Source organism: Lissotriton vulgaris, chromosome 8 (genome assembly GCF_964263255.1).
Source record: "Lissotriton vulgaris chromosome 8, aLisVul1.2, whole genome shotgun sequence".
Lineage (NCBI taxonomy): Eukaryota > Metazoa > Chordata > Amphibia > Caudata > Salamandridae > Lissotriton > Lissotriton vulgaris.
This window is the reverse complement of record NC_141696.1, coordinates 104,652,968-104,671,168: the sequence shown is the minus strand read 5'-3', so window position 1 is coordinate 104,671,168 and position 18,201 is coordinate 104,652,968.

Sequence of the window (18,201 nt, the reverse complement as noted above, 5' to 3'; positions counted from 1 at the left end):
CATGCACTATGGTGCTCGTGTGCTGATGACGGCTGGGGTTCGTCACAGCCCGCCCCTGTTCGTGCTGTTTACAGCACACCAGGGGAATCGCGGCCGCATGGAAAGGGTTAAGGAGCATAGACTACTGTACAAAAAGCATTCACCTTTTATAAAATGCAAACACAGATATGGTGGACTGCTATCCCTTGCAGGCCACCATCTATGTCTTTTTAGAATATCACAGAGGACTCCAAATAGCAACATTGTTAATTAATATTAATTAGGCAGGTCATTCTGTGCCCCCCTTAAATTGGAGATTTTGTGATGAGACCTATTAGTACATATTTAGCATTGCAAAATCAGAAAACTGTAGCAAAAAATTGATGCGCAGTTTGCAACCAATTTTTATGATCTGTCTCTGAATACATCAGGTTCATTGTTCTTGTCCATAATGCTATATCTGTCTGTGTGAAGTTCCATGGGTATACAAGTAGAATAATTTCTCAGGGTGAAATCTATATCTAAATGAACATCTAAAACATTCCTCAACTCTACATTGCATCTTTTTACTACTCAACCGTAACAATATTCTTATTTCCTTTTGATTGCAGGTAGAGAAGGAGAAATAAACTACCCTGCAGAGAAGACAGATTTACTCAGCTGAATTAAAATGACACCTCAAGGAGCCAAGAACCTGAAGATCTTAGAGCTGTGATAAAGTCCACCATCACAACCTCTGAATTCTTCAGGATGAGGGAACTGTGATGGATCTCTAGAACATTGAGTACTAGTAGGCAGGAAGTGGGTTGCACTGCTAATGTCACCATCCAGGGAAGGGAGCACATACCCTTTCTAGCTGACAGGGCAGCAGTCGAGGGAATTTTCCATGGGAGTTGCACAAAGAAGCACTGGAAGAAGAACAAGAAAGGAAAAGAGCTTTCTTCTGGTGGAGTGTGAGTGGTGATACTGACCTGCTGTGAAGCTCAATGGACCCTTTTAAAGACAGGGCAAGGATGTTTTCCAAAGGCCTTCTTGCCACTGGTGAGGAGCTTCTTGCTTAGACTAACCTTGCACTATGAAAGTGTAACTGAGGAAGAGAAACAAAGCTCACAGCAAACAGACAGTGTGTGTAGAAGTTAAACAATTAGTTAAATTTTTTGTTTAAGAGAAAGAAAGCAAGTCAGAGTTCAACTCAAAGTGTGGCTGGAAGTGCACAGTCAGTAATAACAAAGAGCAGTCCAGCAACCTTATAACCCAGGGTCCTTTGACCAATGAATCAGACAGAAGGACCATCAAAGCACCAAGGGCCACATTTATGACACATTTTAGTGGTCGCAAACAGAGATTCAGCCATTTGCGTCTGCTAAAGAGTCATTTGTCATGTACTAACCCGAGTCAGTAACCTATCACTGACTCGCAAAGAAGGGCTTGTGAGTTGGTATTAGAAAGGGGCGTTTCAAGGGCGTCCCTTCCCAATACCGAGTCATAAGCGCATGTATGATTGTTTTGCAATCGGAATGTGTTCACAAAGCATTCGTATTTTATCGACTCCATGAAGGAGGTGGTAACCCATTTGGAAACTGCACAGGGTCCCCAAGGGACCCCTTCCTCTCTGTGAATGTGGATGCCAACATTTGTTAGGAGTAGGCTCTGGGCATTAGCTTGCCTCATCTTCACTAACGGCCCCACCAGACCGCCGGGGATGCCTGGTCTCACCCTGGAGATACCCATTAAGGGACCATCTCTCAGGGAAGCCAGGAAGGGTTTCGCAGCGGTCGAAGCGCGGAGATACTCCCCCGGGAGTGATTCTAGCGCTATATAAACACGCAAATTAAATTAAATTAGGCAGTGTTCCCACCAACCACTGCCCACCCTTGAAAAATGAAAACTTAACTTTTCATTTTTATCTTTAAAATGCATCCTGTTTTCCTTCAAAGTAAATGGGCTGCATTTCAATAACAACAATTATGTATTTACAAAGCAATCACCAACATGGTGGTCTGCTGAACCCAGCAGACCACCATCCCTGTGATTACAGGCCATTCCCAATGGGACTCAAATTGCGACCTCCCTTATTAATATTGATGAGGCAGGTCAAATGCGACCCCATTGGGAATCGCACACAGTGTCTGAGACACTCTTGTGCATCTCATTTTGCGAGTTCCTAATTGCTAGTTTCAAAAAGTCGCTATTAGGAACTCGCAAAATGTTTCCGTCGTGGCCCCTAGGGCTCTGTACTGGGTGTGGAACTGTTAGAAGGTCCTTATTTCTGGTCTGGGGTGTGGTTGTAACTGAAAAGAATGTTGTGATCTGCAACCTCCTACAAGGAGCTGCACTGTGGGAAGCAGGGACACCCTCTGGTGCTGATGGCAATGGAGTCACTTGGAAAACAAACATGAAGCAGAATTGCATTCACACCTATGCAAAGGGGAGGGCTGCTCTTCTTCTGAATCTAGAGCACTTACGGCGGGTGAAAAGGCGAAGGAACAGAATCTGTCATGCCAGATGAACGCATCCTCCTCTGATGCCACAAGAAGACTCGGTCCTCGCATGTGTGCCACCTTGATATGACCCCCTGCTCATCAGGCAAAAATGAGGTGCTTCTCTTCACTCGGTTTTGTTTAGAGGAAAGAGAAGGATTCTGTGCATTTTTTTTTGTTGCACACAATAGCAAGTACCCAATCACTTTCATTCCCCACTTTTGCATTCATTTGCTTTACAAAACATGTTATCAAGAATTGAAAATGCAGTGAAATATTTAGCGGGGCCAACTATGCATCAATGATAGCCACGTAGACGTGTGTGCAGGCTGCACAATATATTGACATTATAGCATATTTGCCTAACTTCAAGGCACTTCACAAGAAAACCAGCACATGCTCTCTAGCCTTGCAGCTCATTGCTTCATTGATTCATCTACAAATGGTAATATATGCTTACATCTTTTACACCCTGCTTTTAATCTTGGCACCATGGTGATCGTCTGAATAAAGGTTTATTAGACACCATGCTAGTCAATTTTATTTCACCACTCTTTCTATAGCACATTTGCTTTCTACACTGCAACTTTTCTTCACTTCCCACAGCCCTTCAGACACTACTACCCATTTTTTCCATCACTGGTGTACTACATACTAGCTGTTGACTCACATTCTCTTCAAGGTGAGACACCTAGTAGACACCAGGCTGGTGTTTCTTAAACCCAGATGATGAAGTTCCGCCAATGGGTGGGCTGATGGGTTCACGTTTGCTCTCCTCTCTCACTCTTACAGTCTATACCTCTATGCTTTAAGTACACTTAGACAGTAGAGGCCCCTAATGACCTTAGCACCCCTTATGTGTTTTTCATTTTTTTTACTATTGGTTAGTGTCATTGTCACTCTTATTTGCTTGCTTCTTATTTGTTAGCTATGTGGGCTTTTATTCCTCCTCTTGTGTTTGTCCCACCCCTAGAGCATGGACGCACTACTATGTCCTTCCGCTGCCAGTTTTTACAGGTGCTACTTTTTTTGTTTGTTTAAGTACTCTACAAGAGTGTATGTGTTTTGCCATTGTCTCCCTCATGTGCTTCTCTCACCCTGCTGTACTCCGTGGTACTCTCTCTCGCAAGTGTGGCTCTCCATCCTCCCCCTTTGCCTACTCGCTAATGTGACTTCTCCCACCAGCTTCACCCATTTGAGCCCCTTACCCACGCCCGTATTGATTTCACTCCAAGTTGCTTCCCCGACATGCTTTAAATACTCAATCTATCTGTGCCCCTGTGTTGCTTTAACCCTTAATCCCCCATGTTGCTTTGGCTCCCACTCGTACCCCCATGTTGCTTCTCCTCGCTGTTGCTCCCCCAACACAATATACAAAATGTAACACTTTGGTGTGTTTTTTTTCATTTTTGGTTACCCAGCCAACTTAGATCTGTAACAAAAAAGGAAAAAAAGCAGCCGCATCTTTTTTGTGCTACAAAGTGATGCAGGCGCCTATGTTCATTTTTTAATTTTATTCTTTAGCCATGGATAAAACCATTGCCAAACTCTGTTTGCTTTTGTTGTGTCCAGCAATGCAGTAACACTCCGTACGTGAGGGCCGGGCCTACAACTTACCTCTGCGCTCTCTTGCACATTGTCTGAATATGATTGTGCAAGGAGTGAAACAGCTTTCCAACATGATATTTTTACTTCTCAACATTTGCTATTTTTCATTTACTGATCCAAGGTGGTAGACATCATCTTGAAGACAGGTAGGTAGCAAATTCTATGTGCCGGGCTTTACAAAAAATTTTTTTTTTTTAAAGAAACATGACAAAGGAGTGCTGGCGGGTGCAAGTCAATGCCCTGACAGGAATAAGACAGAGCGGGAAAGTGTAAAGATCATGGCATAATATCAACAACACATGTGGGAGGTGGGTACATAAAGGAACCACAAAAGCAAACAAATATAAAACAGTGGCAATAAATATTGATTGCCACTGTTTTATAATTTTTTATTAATTGACTGTATTGCATAGAAATTGTATAAATGTTCTTTTTTGTATTTTTTGTCCGAACTTATGTTGATTTAGTGTTTGGTTTTAACATGAATATTTGTATATCTATTAAATGAAACAAAGGTTTTTTTTATATTTGTTTGCTTTTGTGGTTCCTTTATGTACCCACCTCCCACATGTGTTGTTGTTATTATGCCATGATCTTTACACTTTGTATTTCCCTGCCATAAGAATTGATATTCTGAACAGGGGGTCCTTGTTATTTACATTATAAGACAGAGCGGGGGCAGGGTGACAGGGGATCGAGGGAACAGCTTGGCGAATGTGGAAAACAACAATACAATTTTGGCTGTGGTGGCAACAGAAGAGCTGGGGGTGGAATCAACACATGGAGTGTGGGGGCATGTGTGTGAGTTGAGAACTTCATTCAGAAGAGAGAGAAAGGAAACACAAGCACTACACTGGAGTGCTGAAGTCAACAGAAAAAGTAGTACCTGGGTGTAGAGCCATTGAAAGATAGTAATCACCTAATCAAGGATGGTAAAAAAGCTATTCTCCATGGGAGGGAAAAACAAGAATAGAAAGGAAAGACATTGAATAAGATGCAAGCAAAAAGATTGACAAGAGAGCCAACCATTGATAAGGAATGGGCTGAACCTAAGCCCATTGTAACGTTGGCTAAAATCATTCTGCAGGTGAGACCTAAAACAGAAAAGGTGGACCCTGGACAGAATTGTTAGTGCTAACATGGAGAGGATAATGCTTCAAAACACAAGAGAAGCCAGGGAAGTTTCTTCTGCATCTACACAGCTCAGTGCCAGTATCCGCAGCACCACCTTCCCATTCAGCACAGCATTATTCAATGGCCTGTCCCTCTTTCACCACAGTAGCTGCTTGTTTCAAGGCTGCCCATTCCAGATGAACAAGAAGATATGCTGACAGCAGACGAGATGGAGATCTGACAAACACATAGAACAAAAACACTCACATCACCTAGCCTCCCATATTCATTTCAGCTGTCACTTGATTCCTCAACTTGGATTTTCTTGGAGCTAATATATTTATGTTATTGTTGCTTCAAAAACAACCTTTTGTATACTGACAATAAGCTAAAATGCATTAAAACATTCTGAATTTGTTATATCTTGGATACATTAAATCCTTCTTTGTATTATTCACCTTTGAGTGGGTTTGTTGAAGGTCAGTTTGTGTCCTTGATTTTGCCCGTATGCCAGATACCCACTTGTAGCTATTGAGAGACTTTGTGCGCTCTTAACTATCCGTAGGCAGGTGACACCTTTTTACCTTCCTGTGAAGGGTCTAGCTCTCAGTATTGGTTCCTAAACCTCCCTGTAGTTGTGCTGGGTCTGAGTAAGTGAAGAGCTGTCCACTGGGTGAAGGCTGTGCGTAGGACGGCCTTGGCCACTTAATGGGGCTTGGGTGTGTTGAGTGAGGGGCCTCTCTAGGAAGAGATATACTAGTTTCTAGACTACATTAAACAGCACGAGTGTGGATGATGTAATCAGTGGTGTCATGTATTTTGAGATTGCCTTTGTAGTTCGGACTGGACTGTTCCCATGGGGCACAGGGTCAGAGCTGATTTGCATATCGCCATTGTCTAACCCAGGGTGGTGTGGAGTGCAAAAAAACGATGGATTTGGGCCCAGATCTTTGGACTGGGGTGAATGTGTGACATTGATCCACATTCTGTCCATCACCTGTTTTGCATGTATTTTGAGATGCCATCAGTGATGTAAATAAAAAAAAAACAAGTTACATTTTACTGAACTAACTATAACTTGAGCTCACAACATACATTGCTTCACTGATGACATCACGCAATAAGTGTGGCAGCTTGCTGTACTCTTTTTAAAAACAAGTCTGTTTATTAAACCACTAGTTTACCCGTCGCGCGTTGCTGCGATCTCAGGAGAAAGGAAATTTAAGGAAACTTGTTATGATAACATTTAATTTATATTGTGTCATTTTTATTGAAACTTATTCATTTTAATATGGAAAACATTTTAAAGTGTTGTTATAATTCTGTTTATTTATTCGAGTGCTTGTGGATACACAGTATTTTTTGTTTTTCTGTCTGGTGCGTACACGAATAAATCAGAAGGTTTTCCGAAGCGTGAGCTGGCCACATAAAGGTGTCCATGTGAGAAGCACGGATTCTCAAAATCTAGTCCACACACTTGCAGAGATTGTCCTTGTGCTTTGTTGATGGTCATTGCAAAAGCGAGTCGCACCGGAAACTGTACACGTTCAGTACTGAAAAGATTATGAAGGCCGATATTTAATAAATGTTTCTTTCTTTTGCCAGAAACTTATGCGGGCGTGTACTCAACAACTTCCCAAAGTTTCATGCCGATCGGATGAATGGTGTAGTAATGCATAAAGGACAAACAGACATACTTTCATTTTTATGTATATAAGATTTGCTGAAATACAATACGCTTATTTTTTACAATCTGATAAACACAGGTTATATTCCCCCATTCTTTCTTTCCTCCCCAAGCCCTTTGAATAGCAATGGATCACTGATGTCTGATACCGCCCATGGTCCATCTTTTTGAGACGCATATCATTTCACTCACCTGCAGGTGATAGTGGTGTGTCTCTACTGTGCCCCCTGTTTCCTTCCCACCCACCCCAAACCTTCATCCATTTCTTGCTATACTCTTAAGTGTATTTATCAATCTGGTGTTGCATCACAAGTGTTGTTGATAGTGGTACTGGATTTGATTCATAAACTTCCAGTTTACGGAGCAAAGTTTGATCTTATGGGAGGAGTCAAGTTTCATCTCTGAAATTGTTTCCTTCTTCAGTCCTTTCGCGCCATTGCCACTGGCCTGTGCTGCCTAGTGGGAGATTCCACCTCCAGAGTTGCCAACTTCAAAATATCGTGTGAGAAGCGGTCAAGGCTTTGGAGGGGGCGGGCTTCGTCCCATGAACTTCCTGAGAAGCACTCTGTCCTACCCCCCACCAACCTCCACCGCCTTTCCTAAAAGAAAACACCTTACTGATGCTGACGCTAATGTCCTACCTTTCTTCACACCCCGTAAAAACATGGGTTGCTTGGAAGGGGACATTTTTAGGATTTAACGTGCCCTGGGCCCAAACGTCTTTTGGGGGCCCCTGTTCGGAACAGTTTTGAATTTATGATGCAGTGTCCGCTCTTTCATGCTGTCTTTGGCCAAGTCACTGACAGTGCACAGAAGCACTCAACCGAATTATAAATGCGTTTTCATCTGATATTCAGTGATAGTGATGTGTGTTGCCAATATTTTAACACAGCGGCAGCTCACTAATAGTACTGCAAACAATCTCTGTTACACCCTCCCATTTCTCATATGTGAGGCCCTGCTTTGATCTAAAAGAAACTTTTTTGGGAGATGTTTCATGAAACAAACTCAACGTTTCCCTGCAAAATGTCTGTAATAGACTCACACACATCACCCTCTTTAAAAATAATTTAAGGACATAACGGTATTTAAAAAAATCTGTTTAAGAATTGTTTACAGTCACCAGGGCCAGACACTTTGCTGATACTGAGCTGACTATCAAGGGGCCTCATGAAAGGTTGTGGCCCCAGCCAGAGTCCCTTTTGCCTACGCCTTAAAAAGTCTCTGTGCCAGGAGCCTCCATAGATGAGCTGCAAAGTCACTCCGTGCAGGAGTTCCAGCTCGCCCTCTCTGCCACCTTGTGATATCGCAAAAACAACAGTTGATGGACAGAAAGCAGAACAATGTCATACATTCACCCCAGTACAGAAATCTGGGCCTAAATCAATATTTTTTTGCTCACCATGCAATTCCAGTTTGAACCCAGCCATATGCAAATCAGTCTTGACCCTGCGCCCAATGGGAACAGTCCAGCCCGAACTGCCAGGACAGGTCCTCCCTGGACTGGAAACAAGAATCCAAGGACCGGTTTCGGGCTTTCAGCCCTCATCAGCCAGCATAGCTTGACTCCAGTGGCATGGAGAGCACGTGACTCATGTCTGAGCATACCTGTCCCACTCGGGGTGACAAATGCATAAAGAACAATTGATGGACAGAATGTTGCACAATGGCAAAACATTCACCCCCAGTCACAGATCTGGGTTTAATCCATCGTTATTTTGCTCACCACACCACCCCAGTTCAGACATGCCCCTATGCAAATCAGTCTTGGCCCTGTGCCTCATGAGAACAGTCCAGCCCGAACTGCCAAGCCAAGCCTTCCATGGACCGGAATCAAGCATCCTAGGACTGGTTTCTGGCTATCAGCCATCATCAGCCAGGCTAGCTTGATTTCAATGGCATGGAGGGCACGGGACTCACGTCTGAGCATACCCGTCCCACTCGGGGTGACAAATGCAAAAACAACAATTGATGGATAGAATGTTGCACAATGGCAAAACATTCACCCCCCAGTCACAGATTTGGGTTTAACCCATCGTTATTTTGCTCACCACACCACCCCAGTTCAGTCTTGACCCTGCGCCCAATGGGAACAGTCCAGCCTGAACTGCCAAGCCAGGTCCTCCCTGGACTGGAAACAAGCATCCCAGGACCAGTTTCGGCCTTTCAGCCCTCATCGGCCGGAATAGCTTGAGTCCAGTGGCATGGAGAGCACGGGACTCATGTCTGAGCATACCCGTCCCACTCGGGGTGACACTTGTGATATCGGCTCTTCAGCAGGTGACGGTGTGAAGGGAGCTGATATTGTGTGTCATTCAGGGTACCGTATAAAATGGCGGGTCTGCACCTCCCCCTTGTTTCATATCTCCTTCTGACCCGTTCTGCTCATTATTAGGAGAGGGAGCTTTTCTATCAAAACTACTTATGATACTACGTTGATTATTCAACTCAGGGGGTCACCTCCTGAGTTCTGGAGGTCTGTTCAAATGACATCAGCAATTGGATGCACCTGAGCTTGTTACAGCTTAAGGGATGGCAGATAAAGGTTGTGCTACTTGACGCACAGCAGCACTTAAACAGTCTATACCTGAAAGGGATTATCTTTCTTCTCCAGGTTATTACGCATATTGAATGTGATTACATGTGTAATATAGTATCTGAGTTACAAACGTTCTACCATCTCCTGAAGTAAGCCTTGACTGCTCTACTCCCTCCTCTTCAACTAGAGTAAAATGCACAGAGTGACTTGCACATTCATTGGATTGCAGCACTTAAAACTGGAACCAGTCCCAGTGACACTAGTGGCAAAGGCCACTACCCACCATAGATACTGCCCACTAAGCACTGCCAGCCTCAGCATCCAGAGAGGAGGCCTCAAATTGCTGCCATCAACAAAGATGTCCGCCCGCGGAGAGAGGGCTTGGTTGCCAGTAAACAAAATGGCCTTGGAGCAGCTGTCTTCATACAAATGGCAAAGAGATGCTATTGGTCAATGACATTGAGAATTTTGCTGGCGCCATCAGAGTATTTTTTTTTGTTGCTGATACAAAAAAATGTGAAATGTACCAAAGCATAGTGTTCTTCCAAATCCCACAAATTCTTTGACGTCACAGGTGGAACATGAAGGCCGGGCCCTGCATAAAATGATACAACCCTGATGTGCTTATGCACCTACCACTTATAGTTATAGATAATTTACCTTGTAAAATACGATAGAAAACAGAACACATTTTTTTATGCAAAACAAGCATATGCTTTCACAACTGTGTGCGTCATTACACAGCTATCAAGGGCACGATCAAGCAAGTTGCGAAAACACAACAGATGCGATGTAATCGACAGAGTGACCTTTGGCCAAAAAACCAGCTGTGCCAATCGAGCCAGTAACCAGCTGAGGAAGTGCATCAGAGTGCAAATGAAGACACTGCCGGCAAAGCCTGCCCTTCTCTTCAGCCCCTCCCCCTCACACAAACTCACCTCCATCTTGTATCCTTGAGCAGGACGCCCTCTCCCTCAACACCAATGGGGAGATTTACTAAGATGTTACACCATGTTTGCAGCACAAAACTTAAGCAAATCGGTGAAAAATCTTTTTTTTCAATTCACTTTCAAGCGCTATATTTGTTTGGCGCTGGAAATAACGTGAAAATAACGCAAAGCAGCGCTGCTATGCATTGCTTAGTGCCAAAGGGGCGTGCCTTGGGTGGTGCATGGTCGGTCGCATGCAATCACCTAAAGTTTTTGACACTAAACCCAATATACTAAACAAAGTAGTCAGGGTTTAGCATCAGAAAAGGGTGTCCTTTTAAAAAAGGTGCAAGGAAGGAGAAATAAATGCTTTCATTTCTCTTTCCTTTCCCTCTTTGTGCGTGTGCTGCACTGTACAGCACACATACAAAGACAGAGAAGGGTTAAAGTCAGTCTCTTCCAGTACACAACCTATGCTAGACTCACAGAGACACACTTGGACACAAAGGTGTATCTGAGGCACACGGCAGCTGATTTCAGCGCTGGCACTGGGGAGAGGGGAGAGAGTGCCCTATTTCAATAAACTTGCCCTCTCCTGCTCTCTCCTCATGCAGTGCAGTATTTATGGCTGCGGCGCTGCAATGCATGAGAAATTAGTAAATCTGGACCTATATGTGTACATTGCTTCACCAATACCTTACTTCTGGACCTAATTTAAAGACTTCTATGAATATACAATAGGGTGAACACAGTGCCAGAGCTCTCGTCAGGGGGCCACTGCAGGTTGCACCACACATCGCCCTTCCATGCTGCCAGTGATAGTAACTACACAACTACAAACCATCACATAACGTGTATTCGTAAATGCACGTTCACCTGAAGGCCTCTTGGCGCCGAATAACAGATGTGAATTGTTACCCAACTCAATGGTACTCATTTTGTTGACCCGCAATTTGAACCTGTGACCATGAGGTGGAATACAGGCCCCTACAGTGGACGAATTAGTCCACTAAGCCACCAGACCCGCCTACAAGTGTAACAATTCTGATTATTTTAGGCCTCCAAATTTATAACAATGGCTTAGGCGTAGGGAATAGTCGTTTTAAATGTATATTGAATTAATAATTAACTGCAGGGTCATTTCTAAATTAGCCAGACAACGCCATCTTGTGGCAGACTGTCACAAGCGTCGGTGTTGGCAAATAAGTGCCAGGGCGAGCACGGAAAACGACTGGCTAAAATTTAGCAGTAGGTGAACAGCGTCCGTGGGGTCACAGCTGCAAACCCCCACATTCAGTCTACTGCACGAAAAAAGAATCTCACGTAAAGCACTTGTGGGGAATACAGCCTGAACCCCCCGAAGGCAGTCCATAGGAGTGCTCCCCTACCAACCAACGCCAAATGTAAATGTCCAGTATTTGTAAAGCATGAACAATTACCTGAAGGTGTCAAGGCGCTGGGGGCCGTCGGGAAGATTAAGCGAGCTATTGCCCAGAGTCACATGGTGCTTGGCTGATCTGCAGCCAGTGCCGGGATTGAACCATGAGCCCCCGTGTTTTGGAACCAGTTACCCTGGCCGCTGCGCCACATCTCTTCCACAACAGGATGGCATCTGTACAAAGCACAAGAGGGAAGTGACCATCAAAACACACACAGTGTGACACACACATAAACCATTTGAAAGTGCAGGACACCCTCCACCAGGATACATCTCCTTGGGGACTCAACCGAAGAGCACACAGAATCAACACGAGGAGCAGACATAGAAAGGGGGAAATGACAAACACCTGAGGATCATGATACTGACCCCTGATCTACAAGGAGTCGCTACTTCCTACACCAGCAACTCTACACCATGGTCATGGATGACCCAAATGCAGTGGGCAGGAGGAACCATCCTGCCCATGGAACCCACACAACGCTAACACCACTAACACGACTGCGCCACAGCAGACAGTAGGCACCCCCAGCAGGCACACCCAGCACAGGTTACAACAACCTCACACAGTCCACCAACAAGAAAAATGTTACATGGGAATCCAAGCCACAGATCACAGCGAATTTGACAACTCGCAAGGCACTGCCACCAACTGCGTAATGAATGATATTGTAATGCATCATGTCACTGCAAGATGTCTGAACTCACCGTACCAAATCATCACCTGAAAACGGGACTCCACTGTAGTGCATACCAGCCAACCTGTTGCAGCACCATCAACTGTGCACAATACATCATGCAGAACAGTCACTGAACTGCATGAAACTACTGCAGGCAACATCTGAAATATGTGACAGATTTGAAACCCATCCATTCCATGGAGATGCTAGTGAGGCAGACAGAAATAAGCATTGGTAAATAAATACATTATGTTTCAACTCTGTGATTAATAAAAAGCAGTTTTTTGTTGTAAGTTGTAGCTTGCTGAGTAGTTGTACAATATAAGCGACAGAGAGTCTGTTAAAGTGTTAGGACTTGTTTATGTACAAAAAGGCAATATTGTGCTGTTACTAGTTGTATAGTGCAGGTAAGTAACAACAACATTTTGAAAAAAGAAATGAAAGAGGGAAATAATAGAATGAATTGATGAAATAGCAATATTATGTGTTTAGAAAAGTTTTGACAACATTTGGTCCCGGTGCCACTGCACCTGCTGTACCATTCAAATCATGCCAAAGATAACTGTATTTGTGGCTGCCTGTTTAGTAGTAAAATATAGCAAAGTTTGGTGTTTAGAGGAGTTTTGACATACTTTGGCCCCGGTGCTGCTGCACCATTCAAATCATGACCGTATTACCTGTAACGTAAGAGCACTTGTGACTGCCTGTTTAGTAGTAAAATATTGCAATATTTGGTGTTTTAAGTGGGGTTCCTAGAGCTTTGGGCCCCAGTGTCACTGCACCTACTGCACCATTGAAATCGTGACCCTAGTGCTGCAAGGTAACTACACTTCTGATTGCTTATTTAGCAGTTAAATATAGCAATATTTGGTGTTTAGAGGAGTTTTGACAAAATATGGGCCCGGTGCCACTGCACCTGCAGCACCATTTAAATCATTGCCCTAGCGCTTGCTAGATAAATGCACTTGTGACTGCCTTTCAAAATTAGCAATATTCTGTGTTTAGTGTGGCCCTTAGAGCTTTTTGCCCCAGTCCCACTGCACCTGCTGCACCATTCAAATTTAGCCGCTTTTAACTGTAAGATAACTGCAATTGTGTCTGCCTGTAATAAAATATATCAATATTAATTTTTTAGAGGAGTTCTGAGAAAGCTTGGGCTCGGCGCCACTGCACCTGCTGCAGCAATCAAATAATCATCAAAACTTTAATCGGTCACAAGTACATATGTAAACATTACACAGCAAGGGTTTAACCCCCTCCTGGTGCTGCGAACGGTCAAGGGCCGTCGCAGCCCCGCCCACTCTTTAGAACGCCAGCAGCACGGCGGAATTGCCGCCGCGGTTAAGGCGTTAAAATACATACATAAAAGTGTGAATTTTAACACAGTTAAAACATAACAATTCATCAGTACAATCTTGATCATCCTATATCGCAATTTATAAAAATAGCTTATTATTGCCCACAGATCAACTCACAGTGAATAGTAAAGGGTTCTACAACCATCCTTTTATAATTATTATATGAGGATAAGGGGGAGATTATTTACATTTAAAATAGAATGTAAAGATGATCGATCTCGTAAAAGAAAAATCGTCGCAGCACTTAGGGCCATATTACCAAGGGCCATTATCGCCGCATTAGCGGGACTTTTTCCCGCTAATGCGGCGATCATTTCATCGCCCTATTACCAAGCTGTCGCTAACACCAGTTAGCGACAGCTTGTAGGTGATAGCGGGCATTTAGGGGCCCACTTTGCATGTCAGCGATAATAATCGCTAATGACATGCAAAGTGGGCGTGTCAAGATGTTAGCGACTGAAAACAGTCGCTAACATCGCTATCTCCGATTACCAACTTTTGGAAATATTCGCGCTAAGCGCGAATATCTCCAAAAGCTAACGCCTGCTAAAAGCAGTTCTTAGCCATGTTATCCAATGGGAGGTGGATAACATGGCTAAGAGCATTAGCTCGGTAATGCATGAATATCGCTGACTTTTCAGCGATATTCATACATTTCGGCCGATTTTTATCGCTTAGGAGATAAACCTTGATAATAGCAAGGCTCCTAAGCGATAAAAATAGGCGAAGCACGGCAATAAAATTATTGCCGCTAACCAAGCATAGCGATAATTATCGCTTATGCTTGGTAATATGCCCCTTAGTTCCTACACCCTTTCGGTCCAGGGATCTCAAGGATGGATCCGGGCTGATGTCAATGCCTTCCTTCCAATCCCCCAGGAGTGGCCCAGGAAGTTTGCTATTGCGCACACTAATAAAGGTCTTGTGTCAGATTTCAGTATGCGCAGGGCCACTCTGAAATCACGGGTTGTAAGTTGTCTACAGACGGGAATTAGCCATTTTCCACTATGTTTTGTACATGCAGCGCAGGCAATGAGAACATGGCCTTTCGATTTTAAGTGAGCAGGGCAGAAAGGGCAACCTTTAGGCTGGGCGTCATTTCGCATTCAAATCATGACCCTGTTGTCTGCAAGGTACCTGCACTTGCGGTTGTCTGTTTTGGAAGAACATATAGCAATATTAGGTGCTTAGTGGGGTGCCTGGAGCTTTTGGTCCAGGTGCCACTGCACCTGCTGCACAATTGAAATCATGACCCTAGCGCTTGCTAGATAACTGCACTTATGACTGCCTGTTTTGTTGTAAAATATAGCAATATTAAGTGTTTAGAGGAGTTCTGACAACTTTTTGGCCCAGTGCCACTGCACCTGCTGCACCATTCAAATATGACACTGTTGTAAAATATAGCAAGATTAGGTGTTTAGTGGGGTGCCTGAAGCTTTTGGTCCTTGTGCCACTGCACCTGCTGCACCATTGAAATTATGACCCTAGCGCTTGTTAGATAACTGCATTTGTGACTGCCTGTTTAGTTGTAAAATATATCAATATTAGGGGGCTTATTTATGACCCCCTGTGTGACTTTTGCGCCGCCCTTGCGTCACATTTTGTGACGCAGCACCAGGGTAAAAAATGTGCCATGCTGCATCATATTTACAAAGTGACGCATCTAAGTAGATGTGTCACTTTGTAAACCCCTGCACCACATTAAACCTGTGCCAGGTATAATGTATGCAGGGTGGGCGTTCCCACGCAAGAAAGCCTTGTAGAAGTGACGCAGTTATGGACGCAAATGTGTAAATATCTTACGCCTACCTCACAGCAGGCGTAAGACTGACACAGGCACATTTAACATGGGACTTGCCCATGTGAAATAACTCATTGATGGAGTTGCGTCACTTTCGTGACACACTCCAGCAATGCATCATTTTTACGCCTACAGATACATCAGAAATACTGACGTATCTGTTACTACTTGGGACATGATGCGTCATACAGTAAATATGACTCATCCAGCATGTCGCAAATAGGCGCAATGAAAAGTAACACATCGCTGTTTTCACGCCGCGATGCGTCACTTTTCATAAATGAGGCCCTGGGTGTTTAGAGGAGTTCTGACAACAGTTTGGCCCGGTGTCACTGCACCTGCTGCACAATTCAAACCATGACCCTGTTGTCTTCAAGGCAACTGCATTTGTGACTGCCTGTTTAGGATAAAATGTTAGCAATATTCTGGGTACATTGGGGGCCGCTAGAGCTTTTGCCCCCGGTGCCACTGCACCTGCTGCACCATTCAAATCAAGTCCCTTTTAACTGCAAGGTACCTGAAATTGTGACTGCCTGTTTTATAATCAAATATAGCAATATTATGTGTTTAGAGAAGTTCTGACTACTTTTGGGCCCAGTGCTACTGCACCGGCTGCACCATTCAAATCATGATCCTGTTGTCTTCTCGGTTGCTGCACTTGTCGGTGCCTTCAAACTTCTAGCATGTTGTTCCATTTGCACTGTCCAGTTCGAGGAGGCACTTGGGCAGAGGCGCACTGCCCCGTTAAGGGGCTGTGCATAAATAAAAGTTTTGGTAAGCAGAAAATCTGGGGGACGTGACACAATTGCATTGTGTGTCACTGCAGGAACAAAAATCCTTCAATTCTAAGGAAAAGCTGAGCCACCCTACACTTCTTCGACATTTTCTGGCATGTCACAATACACAGGAGGTGCTCCATGTATGTTCACAAATGGAGCACAAGGTATAACCTATGTGTCCCCCCCACCCATTGACAACTGTCACTATTGTGCATCATTACAAGCTGCAGGGAGATAGCGACGAGTGGTGCGAATTGCTTTTAGTGCAGAAAAAGATACCTTTTTGTCTGCACCCTAGGCGGGAGGCAGCATATTTAACCCCCCCCCCCTCTCCCCGCACACACACACTTCTGCTGGAAGATCTGTGGAGTCCCTCATAACGGGGTCCTTATTTTACCCTGGAATGCATATTACCTGGGATGTGTATATGGCCTGTTCCACACCGTTTGCAGTCTGAGTCTTGCCTGGCGGAGGGTACAGTGCATGTTGCACAAACTGGTGGTTTGATTGTAGACTGCAAAGAGCAAGATCCCTGGAGCTGCACTACAATGCACAGGGACGCGGGCTGTCGCAGACTCTAGCAGTCTGACCTTTAAATAGAGACTTAAAACATGGCTGTTCCCCTAAACCAATGTGCATGATATCTCCCTGTCTGGTTTCACACTAACACTGGGATCCCGGCGGGTAGCCACGCGCTCTATAAATCCCTAAACCTAAACCTAGCAGGGGGTGCGCCCCTGTCGTGGGTGGGGAGAAACAGGAGCACCGTGGGTTCAAGACACACCGGCTCCGGGGCCGGCATCCTCCGCGTACCACTGGGCCTCAACCCTCCACCGAGGGGGGGCCTACTGCACATCAACCCGGGCTCAACCCTATTGGAGCAGACTGGGGGGGTGAAGGAGCGGGGACTGTTGAACTGGCCAGCCAACCAAACTCGCTCCTGCGCCTTAACCACTTATCTCGCTACATATTAGGCTTAAGGCTGGGATAGCTGAGGGGGCTGGGGTAGACAACTGTACTAATGTCTCCCTCACCCCTGCTCTGTGGTCTCTCGCAGCCTGGTTTACTCACTCTCCGCTCAGCTCAGCTCTGTTCGGTACAGCGCAGCACCCCCGCCCCCCCCCCGCCCGACCTCTAGTGTCTCCACGAAAAACACCACTTATTGCTCATTCACAAAAATCCAAGTTTAAGTTATTACCAAAAAGAAAATGAGTACTCCAGCACCACACATGGCCAACCACTGGTACTGCAACACTCTCCCATGGAAAATAATGGAGGTAGAGAATTCAAATAAAACCCCATTCGAAATAATGTTAAATTGAATAACGATATTTTAATTAGTTATGAATATAAATAAATATAATTCATTGTTTAAAAACATGAAAACAGTAAATGCTTATTAATTACTTTTAAAATATTTTAATATCCTAGTTTGAATTTAAAAATCAATGTCATAATAATTGTTATTGTATTTAAAAATCAATGCAACAATAATTTTAATTAAAATATAACTAGGTAATATTGATTAGGTATATACATCAATCGTAGTAAATATTAATGCATACCAATTTTTTTTCTTTAGGTGGGTTTTCGTTTTTTACGTTAAACTTCTTAAACTTCTGTAAATATAATTATTTAAAGATCTATTTCAGATTTAAGTGAATAATGCTGAAGCATGTTTTTGTTCTAGATTAAAAATAAATATATAACATTAATTTACATTAATATGTAATATGACATACCATCTATCTATCTATCTATCTATCTATCTATCTATCTATCTATCTATCTATCTATCTATCTATCTATC